The 16,939-nt window shown below is 33.9% G+C and overlaps 1 pseudogene; it reads left to right on the top strand.

The window, feature by feature from the left end:
* Window positions 1–5,201: 5,201 nt before the first annotated feature.
* Window positions 5,202–5,877, top strand: LOC100475722 (annotated as a pseudogene).
* The last annotated feature ends 11,062 nt before the right edge of the window (window positions 5,878–16,939 follow it).

The following is a 16,939-nucleotide window of genomic DNA, read 5'->3' on the forward strand; positions in this document are numbered from 1 at the left end:
AGAGTAATTGCACAAGCAGAAATGTGTAAGTACTTTTTTAAAGCTTGTGCTTACATCACATCTGGCCAACAGTCCATCCCCAGAACAAGTCATAAGACCAGGCCAGAGTCAAAGTGGAAGGGCACTGAAAATTTATAAGGCAAATGGTACGATCACAGGGAGGGGTGAAAAACCAGGGACATTAATATACCATATAGTCAGACCTCAGCTGAATTTTTCATGCCTCTCCCATATTGCAAAATAGTCTTAGTCCTATTGCAGAAACCCCAGTTATCTCACCTAGCACTCATCAGTATTAGTCTATGTGACATCTACATCAGTTCCAGGCATAGCTCCTCCTGATTTGGAGAACTATGAACTCAAAAGAACTAGTTATTGTCCTCAATACCCAAAACCAGTAGTAAACAACTGTAATAAGCACTGTTGTTTGAAACATGGTAGAATGGTATGTACATAGCAATACTGTTCCATAGCAATTTTTTAATGGTAATTGTTACTATTGGAATTACTAGGTAATTTCAAAATTACTAGGTAATCGCTAGGTAATTGTTGCCAGATTTCCTACACCAGGAGTAGGATGTATCCCCTGATTAAATGCTGCTTCTTCTCCCTGGGAATACTTCCCCACTTCATCATATACCATGACTTTGGGCTCTGTTCTATTGGATATTCATTTCTTTTCCATACCCTTCTTGACCCTTGTTGGCCAGTTGTGAAAATTATAATGGGAAATATGCCCTTTGAGTAAACTTTCAATGTATTTTTTATCAGTAGAAATCTAGGAGAGATTATATTAGTGAGGGTTCTCTAGAGAAGGAGAGCAATAGGGAGATTATATATAATCAATATTATATATGGACATGAACGAGATTAACTATTAATAAATAGGAGGTATCTGTAAAAAATAAGAGGTATTATTCATTTATACGTAATATATGTCACAAATATTTTCTTTCCAGTTAATTTTATATCTTTTGGTTTGCTTATAGCTTTTGTTTACCATTTGAACTTTTGCTTGTCTAACTTGTAAATATTTTTTTTATTGCTTCTGAATTGTGATACATAGAAGAAAGCATTTATCTACACCCAAGTAATATAGAAGTGCTTTGTGTGGAGATGATTGATAACTCTTGCTAAGTTTTCTGTTGAAATTATTTTAAGCTTTCTATGTCAAACGGGGTCAATTTTTGCTAACGAATATTTTCCTAGGAAATGATCTATTTCATCTCTATATTAAAATGTAATTCCTTAGATTTTCACAAACAATTCTCTTATGCTTTTTATTATTCTGCATTTTTCTTTTTTCTGTTTAAAGTTTACTTCTGGGGTGCCTGGGTGGCTCAGTCAATTCTCAGGCTTCCTGAGGATGGGCTAATTTGAATAACTTTGGTGGACCCTGGGATACAGGGGTACAGTGTCTGGTGCTTGGTCCCTGGGCTGATACTTAAAGTTCCCATCAATGAAAGCCTGATAAGGGAAGTGACTGGTATGTGGATTTAATGAGCTGCTCAAGTAGGGGGAGTGACTTGACCTTTAGTCAGGACCTCAAAACTGCGCCAAAAAAAGTACAAACAAGCAAAGAAAGCAACCAACCACAAACTAAACTGTATTACAATCTGATGTGGAAATGTTGGGGTTTGGAGCTGATGGCCAAGAAAGAATTCTTGGGACATCATTGGTGCAAAAAGGTGGTTTTATTAAAGCACAGGGACAGGACCTGTGGACAAAAGAGCTGCACTGGGGTTATGATAGGTGACTGATTATATACTTTCAGGTTAGGAGGGTGTTAGGGATAGTCTATATCTCTAAGGAATTTTGGAAATAAGGTTTCCAGGACCTTGAGGGGGCTAGCTATTCTTAGGTAAACGTCATTCTTTATTATCTAATAACACTTTAGTCATGAGACCCTTCAGATGTATATCAGTGGGTCATATTCTTGGGAGATGATTGCTAATACATATTGTGGTGGATAGAGATAGAGGAAGTTTCCAAAGGAATTTCTTTTTTTTTTTTACTTTATATTTTTTAAAAGATTTTATTTATTTATTTGAGAGAGATCACTGAGGGAGAGGGAGAGAGAGAAGCAGACTTCCCTGCTGAGCAGAGAGCCCGAGGTAGGGCTTGATCCCAGGACCCAGGATAATAACCTGAGATGAAGACAGACACTTAACCCACTGAGCCAACCAGTTGCCCCTCCAAAGGAATCTCTATACGTTAAAGTAGACTCACAGGATCCTGGGAGATGGGATAATGCTAAGCTAAGATTGCCTTTTGCCTTTAGCAAAGTTTCAACATCAAGGCAGCTGAATTACCAGAGGAAGGTCACACTACCTGTTTCAAGGACTCATCAATGGGCAACAGGCAGTAAGGGTATTTAATGTTTTCTTTGCCTTTGTTTTCCACATCATAGTCTTTAACAGGAATCTTGGCATTTGTTGCTTTAGTTGACCCCCAAAGAAGAACCATGTCTCCCTTCAGCCACTGTGCTACAAGAAACCTTAACTTCTCTAAACTTGTATCCAAATATGGGAATAAAGTCAGACAGACTAAATGTTCAGACAGTTGAGATTAGAACAAACTTTTATATACCTCTTCTCATAAAAGATCCAATCCTAATCATGGATCCTTGCAAACCTCCATTTTTACTAATCAATAAACCTGATAAATATTATTTTGAGTAAGCCCTAAAATTATTACATTGCATTTTTCTGTTTTTTAAAATATGCCATGTGGTGTTTCCCAGATTGGATGGGGGCCCAGATCTGGGGTGATGATAGGGTGGAATTGGTGGTGTGGGAGTTGAAAGGATTCACCTGAGGCAGAGGAAAGGAGATAGAAGTTTACTGAATCCACCAAAAAGAAGCCATGGACTGGGCAACAGAGGAGAGACTATCTGTAAGGAGGCAGTGGGTGTGGGATATTTTAAAAGGGGGAAGATGAGGAGGTATGGCAAAGGATGGAATTTTCCCTTTTTTGGTACCAGTGCCTGGTTGTAAGAAGCCCATTGGCTAGCCAAGGCTTATGGACATCTTGAGGTGGGTCACCTAATGGGCCTGTTTGTATTCAGCCAGGATGTGGTCGCTGTGGGCCCTTTTTATATTCCATTGCTCAAGACTATTGCCTAAAAGCGGCCTCTACATGTCACTCCTATTACTTTCCATGCATTTCGCCTGTTTCCAGGTCAGTCATCATAGTGAATTTTTTCTATACCTTATCTACCCCTACAAGCATTTTTTGTTTTTAAGTCCTTCATTATATTTATACTAGAATTCTCCAATGCTACCCTAAGAGATTTTAGTTTGTTGTTGTTACAATTATTTTCCACTTGAATTTTCAAAAAAAAAAGGGCTGAAATTTATTTTTCTGTCCTTCAGCCCTATGGTGAAGAATATTTGCTACCTTCTTCCACAAAAATGACTATATATTAGGATTGTTAATTTTTCTTGAAATTTTCTTATAAGATAAATTTTAAAAGGCATATTTCATTAAGAATTTACTTATTTGAAAGAAAAAAATAAAGTTGAAAGATTGATACTACCCGTCTTCAAGACTTACTATAAAGCTACAATCAGTAATCAAGATGATTATCGTATTGGTGAAAGAATAGACAAATCATTAGAACAGAATAGAGAGCTGGGAAATAGACCACATACATGTAGTCAACCGATCTTTGACAGAGAAGCAAAGACAATACAATGAGAAAATACAGTCTTTTCAGCAAATGATGTTGGAACAACTGAGCATTTATATGTAAAAAGCTGAATCTACACACAGACCTTATACCCCTTCACAAAAATTAACTACAAAGATATCACAGACCTAATTGTAAATTACTAAACTATAAAACTCCTAGAAGATGATGTAGAAGGAAACCTAGATGCCTTAGATATGATGATAACTTTTTTAGATACAACACCAATGGCATGCTCCATCAAAGAAATAATCTGTAAACTGGACTTTGTTAAAATTCATTAAAAAAAAAAAAAAGTCCGCTTTGTGAAAGATAATGTTAAAAAATAAGAAGACAAGCCACAGACTGGGAGAAAAATATTTGTAAAATACACATCTAATGAAGGACTGTTAACCAAAACATACAGAACTCTTAAAATTCAATATTAAGCCCCAATGTTTATAGCAGCATGTCCACAATAGCCAAAGTATGGAAATAGCCCAGATGTCCATCCACAGATGAATGGATAAAGAAGTTGTTGTATGTTTATACAATGGAATATTACTCAGCCATCAAAAAATGAAATCTTGCCATTTGCAACGATGTGGATGGAACTAGAAGGTATTATGCTATGCAAAATAAGTCAATCGGAGAAAGACAATTATCACATGATTTAACTCATATGTGGAATTTAAGAAACAAAACAGAAGAGCATAGTGGAAGGGAAAGAAAAATAAAACAAGATGCAATCAGAGAGGGAGACAAACCATAAGAGATTCTTAACCATAGGAAACAAACTGAGGGTTGCTGAAGGGAATGGGTGGGGGAGGGGCAATAGGTTGATAGGCATTAAGGAAGGCACGTGATATAATGAGCACTGGGTGTTATATTCAACTGAGGAATCACTGAACTCTACCTCTGAAACTAATAATACACTATATGTTAATTAATTGAATTTAAATTTAAAAAAAGGAAACAAACACTCTGATTAAAAAATAGAGTAAAGGTCTTGTGACACCTCACCAAAGAAGGTATACATATGGCAAATAAGCATAGGAAAAGAAGCCTTGCCCCAAACATCATCAGGAAAATGAAAATTAAAACAATAACACTACACAGCTCTTAGAATGGCCAAAGTCAAGAACACTGACAGCACCAAATGCTGGTAAGGATGTAGAACAAGAACTCTCATGCATTGCTGGTTGGAATGCAAAATGGTATAGACACTTGGCACTCCCGAAGTGAAGTAATGATGCTTTTTATTATTTATTTTTATGTATTTTAGTTTAAATGTAGTTTAGTTTTATGTATTTTCGTTTTATTTATTTTAGTTTAAATGATGTCTTCAAATGATATATCAAATAATTTATTCTTCATATTTTTAGACTATTCTTCTCACTACCCCTCTAAAAAAGTGTATTTTAAAAAGTAAGATTTGGGAGCTACACACCAGGACTGGTTCCTTCGCAGCCATTCTGTGTCCAACCAAACAGCTGATTGGAGATGGGAGCCAACCAGAGCTGCACTGGAGATGGCTGGTGACCGTGCTATAACACATGCTTCTCAACCACACATTTCTGCGGACTATGTTGGAGGAAGTCAGTATGTTACACTGCCTCATGATGATACTGAGGACAGCTTGAATGATAAAGAAGACAGAAATGGTTCAAAAGAAAGTTTCAGAGAACAAGATATATATCTTCCAATTACAAACGTAGCAAGGGTAATGTAAAATGCCATGCATCAAATGGGAAAGACTGCAAAAGATGCAAAGAATGTGTTCAAGAATGTGTAAGTGAGTTCATCAGCTTTATAACATCGGAAGCAAGTGAAAGATGCTGTCAAGAGAAACGGAAGACAATCGATGGAGAAGATATTCTCTTTGCCATGTCTACTTGAGGCTTCCACAGTTATTTAGAACCTCTAAAATTATACCTTCAGAAATTCAGAGAGGCTATGAAAGGAGAGAAAGGGATTGGGGGAACAATCACAGGTACAGATGGATTAAGTGAAGAACTTACAGAGGAGGCATATACCAACCAGTTAACCAGTTACCAGCTGGCTTAATACCTGCAGATGGTCAACCAACAAAATGTATGGTTTATACAACAGCATATCAACAGATTTCTGGTGTTCATCAAATTCAGTTTTCACGATCTAAAGAAATGGTGCAATGGGGAGTGTTGGAGAAGCAAAAAAGTCTGTAGGATTACAGAACAGAGACATTAGAAAAAACGGACTCATGAAAAGATGTCTCTTTGTATATTAAATAGCTGGAATGTAGCTTCCCAATGCTTGACTAATTGGGATGTTAATTTATGCTTGAGAAACATTTTCATGATTGATTTTAAAGAAAAATTTGGATTTTAAACATTAAGATATTTTTGTTTTGTATAAGACTTTGTTGCTCAGTATGACTTCTGTATGCATTGTATATTGCAATTTATTACTCTCAGAGATTTGTAGACAGTTTCTTATTTTCACATTGAATCATGTTACTTTTTCAATTCAGGTAAGCTGCTGGTTAATTCATCATGTTTGTTCCCTTAATAAAATATAAGGGGAGAGTTCATTTTGGAAAAAAAAAAAAAGAGACTTTCCCAAAAATCAAAGTCAAAATGATGAAAATGTAACTGAGCTTTTGAACAGCTGCTCTACGTTCACAAATGTGTCTATATGCTTAGCAATTTCTAATCAATTTCTAATCAATAACGAATCTACTTCTATGTCTATAATTTATATGTTTCTATTTGTACAAGATTTTATTCCTTTTATTTTGCTCTCTTTTAACCATTAATGTAATCTAGTACTTCTGTGTGCTTGAGGTAGAAAGGAGGCAATAATGTTTGTGGAAATGCTGAGAAGGTGTTCTGGTGCAGAGATTTTTATCATTAACTTTTGTATATTTTTATTTTCTTTGTGTTTATTTGCTTGTTTGATTTTCTCTTAGAAAGAGCTGAGTGATTGAGTTAATTAGCAATAAAACAAAATTTAGAGTTAATTCCCAATAAATGAAATGTAGAGTAACAATCAATCACTTGGTTTACTTCATATGTACACCAATATTTATGCATAAAAAATCCATGGCTATCTTCAAATCCACTTTTCCAATTCTTCCATATTTACTTCTGTCTTGTTTTTGGATAAACAACATATCTATCTCAAAGTGTACTTGACACATAATGATGAAATGCAAACAGTATAGCATAACAAATAATTCATGGCAAAACTTAACTAAGCCCACTACAGATTTTTTTTAAAAGAAAGGCTTCTAAAATAATTATCTGAATTCACTAACTACTACATTTCCAGAAAAATAATTCAATATTGAATATTTTCGGAATTCGAGACAAAAAGGAATGCTTTTATTAGTGGCTCTCAAAGAAACTTCTTCTTTTTTTTTAAATGACTTTGTTTATCTATTTGAGAGAGAGAGCACAGGGAGGGGTAGACAGAGAGGGACAAGCAGATTCTCTGCTGAGCCAGGAGCCAAACTCGGGGCTCTGTTCCAGGACCCTGAGATCATAAACTGAACCAAAACCAAGAACTGGATGCTTAACCAACCAAAATTATTATTATTAGTTTCTAAAGATTTTATTTATTTATTTGTCAAGGAAACAGAGAGCACAAGCTGGGGGAAAGGCAGGCAGAGGAAGAAGCAGGCTCCCCACTGAGCAAGGAGCCTGACACTGGACTGGATCCCAGGACGCTGGGATCATGACCTGAGCCAAAGGCAGATGCTTAACCAACTGAGCCGCCCAAGCACCCGTACCCCAAAATTATTTTTAAACTTAAATTTAGGAGGACAGATGGGGCAGAACTGTAATTGAATTGGTATAAGGAGAAAGTATAGACAACTATGGCGGACTCAAGATATTTGAGGAGAATGGGGAAAGGCAAAGTACAGCTGCTTGAACACAGTTAAATGGTGCATCTGGTGGAGCATATGTTTTCCCTGATATTAAAGAAATTGAGTATATTTAACATATATTGGAAGAGCATATTTTAAGAAGACAATGGGCTACACAAAAGAGACAATAGACAACAGAGCAAGGTAGAATGGTCTGCCACTATGCCTTTATTAACCAATAAATCATCTTAGCATATTGCTTTCTATAATGTGTTTAATCTATTCTATCTTCACTTAGTCTTTGCACCTATATATTTTGAAAATAATCAAGGCTTGTGGGAAACACTTTGCAAGTTGTAGGCAATAACAAAATTTCCAGGATCAACTGTGATTATTTAAGAAACATTATTTATACCATAAAAATAATCATTTGACTCTGACTAGTAGACATTAAAACAAAGTACATATTTAGGAAAGTCCATTTAAGTTATCTCATTAAAAGCAATACATGAGCAATATTTGAAAATACTTTTTTTTTAACATTTTGTGATCTACTTTTATTCTCCCAAGTAGCTTTTCTCATAGTTCCATATTCAATTTGGATTTTAAAGGAAAATTAATCTGTATGGTTCTGAATTTTTTACACTTATCTCATCGCAATGCTCTGCATGAGCTATTTTCTATCTGTAAATGTTCTAAACCTCTTAAAAGCCCTTTATTCTATGTTGCACAAAACTATTTTATCTACAATTTAAGTCAAGCCTGAAAGGACTCAAATTTATTTGCAAATGAAAAACTTATTGAGTTAGAATGAGTTGGAAACACTTCCTATTAAAGTATATTTGAATATGTCTGAAAATTGTTATACCAGAAAACAATTTGTGAATTTTAACTTATTCTGAACTTTTCCCCCAAATATTTAGAATGATATGATTGTTAACTAGAAATATGTATATTTCTTTGAAAGTACGAGTATTTTCTTTCCTCAGTTCAAATATGGATGTTTCTATTTTAAAATAGTTGGGGTCATTTTTGGCCATGGAATTGACTGCTCCGAATAAAATAACATTCCTTCGTTCACAGGCTCAATACAATTGCATTTTACTTTATTTATGAATGCATATCACACTACCTACTACCACTTATATATGCTCTTCAGAAATATTCTTCTTCTCAAATTCCATGCCATCTACTGCTGTCATTGTTTTAGAACTTATCATAGGCAATGTTAAGTTGTTAATTCTACATCTTACACATTTGTTTTCTTCTAGATATAAGTTAACTCAGTACAGATTTATTCTTTACTTCTTTGTGTCCCACAAATGAAAAAGACCATAGTTTGTGACTAGAGTTTTTATAATAACTATATCACTAACTTCCCATGTTCTATTTCTACTTGGGATCCAAGTATGACAGTTTTAATTACCTGTGATCTATTAGTTATTAGTGATTCTTATCTGAGCAAAGTTTTTCTTCATCCTGAGATATAGTATGAACTTGAGTGAAAAGGGGGATTGATTCAACAATATTTGCATAAACAACTGTGGACACTTGTAGTGAAGAATTTCAATTTGGCTCAAGGAACATGAAAAAGTTTTAAACATAAATATTTTACATCATTGCTTCATGCCTCTCACTCATTTTCCTCCCAGTCCTCAATGATTCAAAATGTGCAAGATGGTATGTGGATTGCAGTTACACACACATACACACACACAAATAGTAGTGAAAAGAAATTTTCTAGAATTTCATTGTCTTCATTAGTTCAAAGTATCAGCAATAGTATCAGCAATAGCTTCAATAGAAATGGGATAAATCTTTCATATAGGTATAAATTCTGTTGCTATTAGTCAATAGCTAATCATAGCCACATGTCAAAGGCAGCAAGGATATCAGTCAGCTCATATCAGTGTCATTTACTTGCAAAGGCAAGAAGATTAAGTATTACTGGTTTAGGGAGAAATATCAGTACTGTCTAAATCAAACATTAAAAAACTCAGTGTGGATTCCATAATTTATTTGCAGCAATATTGGTTTCAGCAACACAGCTGCTGCTTTGGGTAACTGTGGTGACAGAAAATGCCACCACATAATGATACATATGGATAAATTGGCTGATACCATAAAATATCTAAAAGAACCATCTTTCAGAGGAAAACGTAATATCCTCTATTTCATAATGACTTGAAAGAGGATGGAACTTTCAAAGAGTGAAAAAGAACTTCAAAATGTTTGTGATTCTTTCCAGGCTCTATTTTTATCTTGAAACTGTTGAAGACTAGGAAATATAGAATCATTTTAGTTCTGTTCAGGAAGCATTAAGGGGAAAAAAGCCACAATTTACTAACACTCTTCTGGGTGTAAGAGACATGGAGATTGAGTAGATTTATTCCCTGCTCCTCCAGTGGGATTGACAGATATGTAAAGAGATTTTTTAATATATTGTTGCATATATTATAATAGAATTACAAATGTTTCTACTCTTTGTGAAACTGATACATATCTGAGCTTTTAAAGATGAATAAAAGGTACAAAAGCCAAGAAGACTACCTAATCAAAGAGTGAAAATGATAACAGCTAACATTAATTTAGAGCTTTCTTGTATTTGAAGCTCTTCTAAGCACTTTACATGGATCATTCATTAAATCCTCAAAACAACTCTATGAGGGGATCCTATTATTACACCAGTTGTACAGATAGGGAAAAAGAGGCTTAGAATAATCATATAACTTGCACAACATTATAAAGCTAATGGCAGAAGTGATGGAATGAAAACCCAAGGGACCTGACCCCAGAGCCAACACTCAGCATTTTTTCCCTAATCAGGTCCTGGAGAACAAAGTAAATTCGCCTTACAGGTATTCGAACTATTTCAGGCAGTCATTTAAACATGTTTTAAAGTAGGGATGACACAGTAAGATAGATACATCACATCTTATAGTTTTGTGCTGGGAAATTTTGAGATGACTTGGGACTAAAGGCTGGGACATCGTTTAGAGATAATTGTGTATGAAATATGTCAGAGTCTGATTTATGATAGAGCAGTGAATAGAAAAGGGAGTGGATTTGAGATCTGGGAATTAAAATTTCCAAGAGTCAATGTTTTATCAGATGCAGAAAGTAGGTAAAGGATGAAAGAAGATTGTGTCGATGATGTTAAATTTAACTGAGAGAGGAAGTGAAAGCATAATAAGTCTGGAGTGTGATTTGAAAGATGGGACAGAAGAAGATGCTTTGAGTACGTTGAGATTGAAATGTCAAGTGAACATTTATAGGATGTGCACAAAAAACAGTTCAATGTTTAAGTCTGAGGCAGAGGGAGCTGAAAGAGTTTGGGAGTTAGATTTCAATCCCCTTTAATTTAACGAATATTACTGAACAAGTAGTATATTCTGTCAAAGTAAGATAGATAGATGGAAAGACTGGTAGGAAATCACCCCTGTTTTCAAGGACCTAAACTTCTAGGAAGATTCATCAGTTATGTAGGTGGAACATGAATTACGTTACCCTAAGATAACATTAGATCGAAAGGAGAAATGGGCCAAGCACAGAATGAAGTGCAAACAATAAAGAGATTGATTAAAATAGTAAAATGATTACAAGGAAGGCCTAGAAAATATAATATCTGGATGTAATGGTAGTGGAATTTCACTAAACTCAACAATGACCTGCACTGCACAATGTCAATATGCAGCATGTTTTTTAATACTTCTCTCTTGGTTATTCCTCCTTAGCAATATTGATCTGCAATCTTAGAATTACTCCATTTATTCAACAATGCACTCTAAATATGCACGCAGAATAGCACTGTTCCTCCAGCTCCTTCAGCTGGTTTTATTTGTATTCTGTTGCTTACAATGGAAAGAAAGAAGGCAAATGTAGCCAACACCAAATCCTAGCTTATGGAAAGAGAATGACTCCAAACTACAGCAATTGTCAAAAATCACATCAAGAAATGCAATCATATCTCAGTTGTGGTTTAGTTTCTTAGTGTCAAAATGATTTAGAAAAAAAACGTATATGTGAGGCAATATTTTGTACAGAAATGTAATCTTCTTGAGTAAAATTGTTTCTATCTAATTGCAACTTTTATATTTACGTAGGCCTTTTAAGCAGGAAAAATTACAGGATATATGAACAGACAGAAAATACATATTTTAAGTCTTTTTCACATATGGAATTATCAGATGTTTTTAGAACTGAAACCTGAAAAGAATGTGAGGTAATAAAAAGTGAACAAAATTCAAATACCAAGACATATATAGTCCACAAATACGTCACTTATAATCTAATACTGAGAAAAATTTCAACAATATGTTATTTGGCATTTGTTAAATGTGGGAAAAGATAAAGACTTACTGTATAGCTTAACTTTTTCCAACGCGGTAAAATTACGGATATTTTCTGATATGCATTCTGTTACTTAAACAAAAGTAAAGGGACTGAAACACATTGTAAGGAACGCAAGGTAATCTGGTTCCTTATGTTCAATCGTGCATCTTTCCTAAGGATTTATATTGAATTTGGGGTGAAAAATGTATCAGAGGCAAGAAATAAATATGAACAAAAATTTGTTCTCCACAAAAACATCTACTAGTTTTTTAACTAGCTGAAACTTGATCTTATAAAACAAGCTAATTTCTCTTTAAGCTCATTTCCTAATAGTGTATAACAGTATTAATTTTTTTGCAATTAGTGATAGTACTTATTCACAAGTAACATAAAATAGATGATAAAATTTCAATTATGAAGTGCAGCTTCCAAGAATGGGTTCTGGAACATGCTCTATAGCTCCCTTGTATATTTGCAATAGTAAAGAAACTGACAATTTCAAACAGGTTAACTGATACACAGAACAATTAGTGTCACAATGTTTACCCTCTAGAATGCAGTCCAGAGCATTGAAGCAAGTTCTTTCTCACCTTCTCCAGAATTAAGCCAGTGAGCAGCCAACCTCAGTCTTGAAAGAGCCACATGCTTAAGCTCACACAATTTCAGTGCGGTTTCTCAGATGTCTCCTTGAAAGTCACTTTATGTTAGTTAAGGTTATACCAAGCTTCTTGTCTGGTTTTTCTGCCCTCAATAAGTTATATACAACAACTTAGAAAGTGTCAGGGAAGGAGTCATGAGACTCAGGCTCAGGGATGATACCAAGAAGTGACAACTGGTCAACTAGTAGCCAGGGAGGAAACATAAGGACTACATAAAACAAGTCCAAATACTCAGAAATCCAAATGGGGATAAATAGTCCTGTTAACCTCAATAGCCTTTGGGAGAATTACTACTTTAGAGTAGTAAAATAATCTTGATAATATGACCATGAATTTTTAAGAACAAATAAAATTTGCTTTAGTATATTCTTTCTAATATGCAGGCCAAAGTTAAATATATTTTACCAAGTTTTTTATTCAAAATATTTAAATAACATAAGTAATCTGAATATTTCACTTATATAGAATATGTTTTTCCTCTATTAATTTAGGATAAATGAAGTAGTGTCATTCAATGGTTACTCAACTCATTTTAGTTTTGATGAAAATTCAGATACTAATTTTTATGTGTTTCACATAGTTCCTTTTTTCTACTTCTCTATTTCAAGAGGAGAGTTCCTTTACAACAAAGGTATTATCTTCTGGTTCTTATTTTTTAGCTTTGACCTCACACAATTCATTTAAGAAAGACTCTCAAATTCCTAGCACTATTAATTATATATTTTATAATATTTACAATGAAATATTTGGAAAAAATGTGTGCAACTATGCTTTTCTGATTGCTTTTAACTGCAAGAAAAAAGAATCTTGAAATGTGTGGTCCTCACGGGAAGTAACTATGATAGATAACAGTGCATCTAATCACCAACTGGTCCATCTATTTAGTTTATCACCAAGATTCAGGTGACAACAGTGGTCAACTAGTTTTTTTGAGCCCAAGATTCATCTGAGTGGATTTGTCACAGAACAACTCCCACAGACATCCATCAATTACTTGTAAACTATATCTAGATAAAATTTTGGAAAATATTTCTGATGGAGAGGTTATAATAAACATATATATAGATAACTCCACAAAAATACCTTTTTTTCAAGCATTTATACTTTCATCCGTGTCACTATCTCCATGTCTACTAATCCATATATCACTTTGAAGTCCTCCTTGAGTGCGAGGCACATTGCACTTTGTATGCATGCAATTATTTAAACCCTGTCACAAACCTAAGATGGGCCTTATTGTTTAGATGCTTGCCAAATGACTTTCCCAATGTCATTTTAGACATTAAGTGGCATAGCTCAGTCAAGCTGAATGCAGACTGAAACATTGCCTATGACTAATGAACACCATCTAGCCTTCACTAGACAAAGACATGGAAGCAAGAGAAGCTGTAGCTAGGGCTAAAGCATTCTACAACCTGTCAAGTGAAGATAGAAGTTTGTTGGGGGCTCTGAGGACAGATAAAATGAACATAGATACACAGGTCCTGAGTGGTTTAAGTCAAGAGGAGATTGTTTTCCTCAGTGGCTAGTCCCAATTTGCACATCAACCTTTGCGGCATCCTGGATGCAGAGGGAAGAACTGCATTGAGAGGCTGAAGGGCAAAGGTAGATTTCCTAAGAGTCCTTTCAAGTGGCCCACCATCAAGTCTTGAAGAACATGACTATAATTATAACAGCATCCACAACCTCCTTCCTGATCCTTACTGAACTGTGCTCCCAATTAGAGAATCAAAATATCTTTCACAAGAATATAAGCTTCATGCTGAAACTGTCCTATTCTTTGCTATGTCTCATATTCTGTGTATGATTCCTACTACATAGAAAGTATTTATTAAATATTAGTTGAGCTAATGGAAGGGCAGAATAGGTACCATTATTGCAAACTACCATACTCCCATAAAGAATGTGAATATGGGACACCTTGACTTTTTTGAAAATATTGACGAATCCCCCGCCTATGGGTCCTTCATCTGGATGGTACACTTGACTGCGGTCATTAAGAGCCAGCAGGGGGTGATATAGTGTATTTTCCTACCTTTAGTGCCTTTGCTCTTCATCCCTTCTGTAGACAATAAATACTCAAACATCCAGTGATTGTATGCCAACTATGCCTATTGATTTTTATGTGTTGATAACCAATTTATAGTTGGTAGGTAGTAATTTACCATTTAATTGTGTTTATGAACATTTATTTAATTTTTTGAAGTCATTCTTAAAATTTATAAAGTATATAATATTATTATCACATATATCCAGTCTTGAAGAGGCAGAGCATATTCATAAAATGTCTTATGTTTTCAAGTTTGCCGGAGAAAATTACTTACGACAAGTTGGTTTATAGTTTCCAAGTTTTGCATCTAGTCAGGGACAGTCATTTGCTTCTCTAACAAGAGATATTCTTAAGTTAATTTTAACTCCATCCCCCATGAAATGAATCAATAAACTCATTAATAACCTACATTGGTTAAATATTAAGTTATGTTTGATCAGAAAAGTGCGTTTTAGGCCAGGTACACTTAGGTTTGAATAATTATAATAAATAAAATTGAAATGTGGGTCCACTGTTAATATTCTTCTAGAAATGACTAAGAGTCCTTACTATGAACTAATTTGTTGATAAGGATACTGAATTTTTAAAGGGAACTTAACATCCCAATAAAAAGCCCCTCTGCAGATGGTACACAGAGCAGCTCCCTATTCTGTTCTCTGAAACACGATACTTCACAGTGACCATTTGGAAGCAATGTTATCTGAGAAATGATAAGAGAGTTAGGAAAGTCAATATTTGGAATCAGGTGAGTTTTCTCCAAATATAGAACAATCTTTCTATGAGAAAAGAAAAGACTCATTCCTTTTTTTATCCAGAGAACAGATTATAATAAGTATTGTATATCTGCATATGTTGTATATCTGTGCAGGATGTAGTGAATCCAAATTTATTCAATCCCCATGTACAGAAGTTCAAAAGATGACAAATTAACATAAAATGGTTCAGAGTTGTTAAACTCTCCTGTGAGAGCAAAAATAAAATTTAAATCTACTGTATAGAAAAAATTACTGTCCAATAAATGTAGAAGTCTCCATCAAAAGAAACAAAAGGCAACAACAATAGAAAATCCATGTAGGCTGTGCTTACAATAAAAAAGAACACATATCAATAGAAAAAAAGCACTATTGTGATGAAAAATTACAGACATAACAAAAAAACTTCACCTGCCCCAAAATAAAAAGACAAAGAGCACATCGAAAATAGCATAAATACATATAGTATTTATATGTACATATAGTATTTTAAACAAAGACAAAGAGCACATCGAAAATAGCATAAATACCTATAGTATTTATATGTACATATAGTATTTTAAACTAAAAAATTATAAAATAGTTTTTCCCCTAAGAATAAAGTGCAATAGCATTTTTTAAAAGAACAGATCATTTTGTAAAGAACTAAATAAAATATCTGGAAATGAAAGCAAATTTTATAGACAATTCCCTGCATCAAATCTCTTTCTGTTCAAAATGACTAAAGAGGCATTTGTTTTTCTGCAATTGAACTTTTTCTGATACATCAAGGACTCACTCCTCCAGAAACTTTTTAGCAAGGCTTTTTGTTAGTAATACTCATATACTAATGTTGTCAAATATCTTCCTGGGAATGGAGACTCTACAAAGGAACTGTTATTTGATTGATGTATTAACCTAAAATTTAAAGATGGCTAAATTATATCTTTTTAACAAGTTTTATACATTGTTATAGTTAGCTCCTTAAATAAGCCACTATAATTCCATACATATATAGAAGGAGGTGTTATATAAAGAATATGTTTGAATACTTTTGTAAGGTAGATTTCTAGAAGAAAAATAAAAGTATGTGCATGTATTTTAATTTTTGACATTGACCAAAAAGATCACCATACTAAAATTAATTGCTCCAATTAAATGCTTACCAAACAACTCTATCATTTCATTTTGCTTTCCCATACATTTATGCCTAATTTGAGATGACTCACAGACCAGGAATCTTAAAATTTGCGTTTATAATTCCTATGTATGCGTATGTATTTAATATTGATATACAATCCATAATCTTCGTTTTCTTGTATATAGCATGTATTTTCCTTAACATAAATCTCTTTAAATGCTTGAAGGCTTATAGCAGCAAATTCATGTGTATACTTTCTTTATTATAATCTCTTCCAGGACTCTTTTCATAAACTTAAAAAAAAATAACTGGAAAGGGGAAATAAAAGAATGAAGTGAATAAAGGAGAGAATAAAGCTAATTGAAATCTAAGTTTGTTAAAACGTCTGTTTAAACATTTCATATTGAATTAAATAATTCCTTCTAATTAAATTTTAAAAATACTGGTTACCTGTAATATGTACACAACACTATTTTAGGACTCTAGTGAATAAAAGTTAGTAAAAA

This window comes from Ailuropoda melanoleuca, chromosome 3 (assembly GCF_002007445.2).
Source record: "Ailuropoda melanoleuca isolate Jingjing chromosome 3, ASM200744v2, whole genome shotgun sequence".
NCBI lineage: Eukaryota > Metazoa > Chordata > Mammalia > Carnivora > Ursidae > Ailuropoda > Ailuropoda melanoleuca.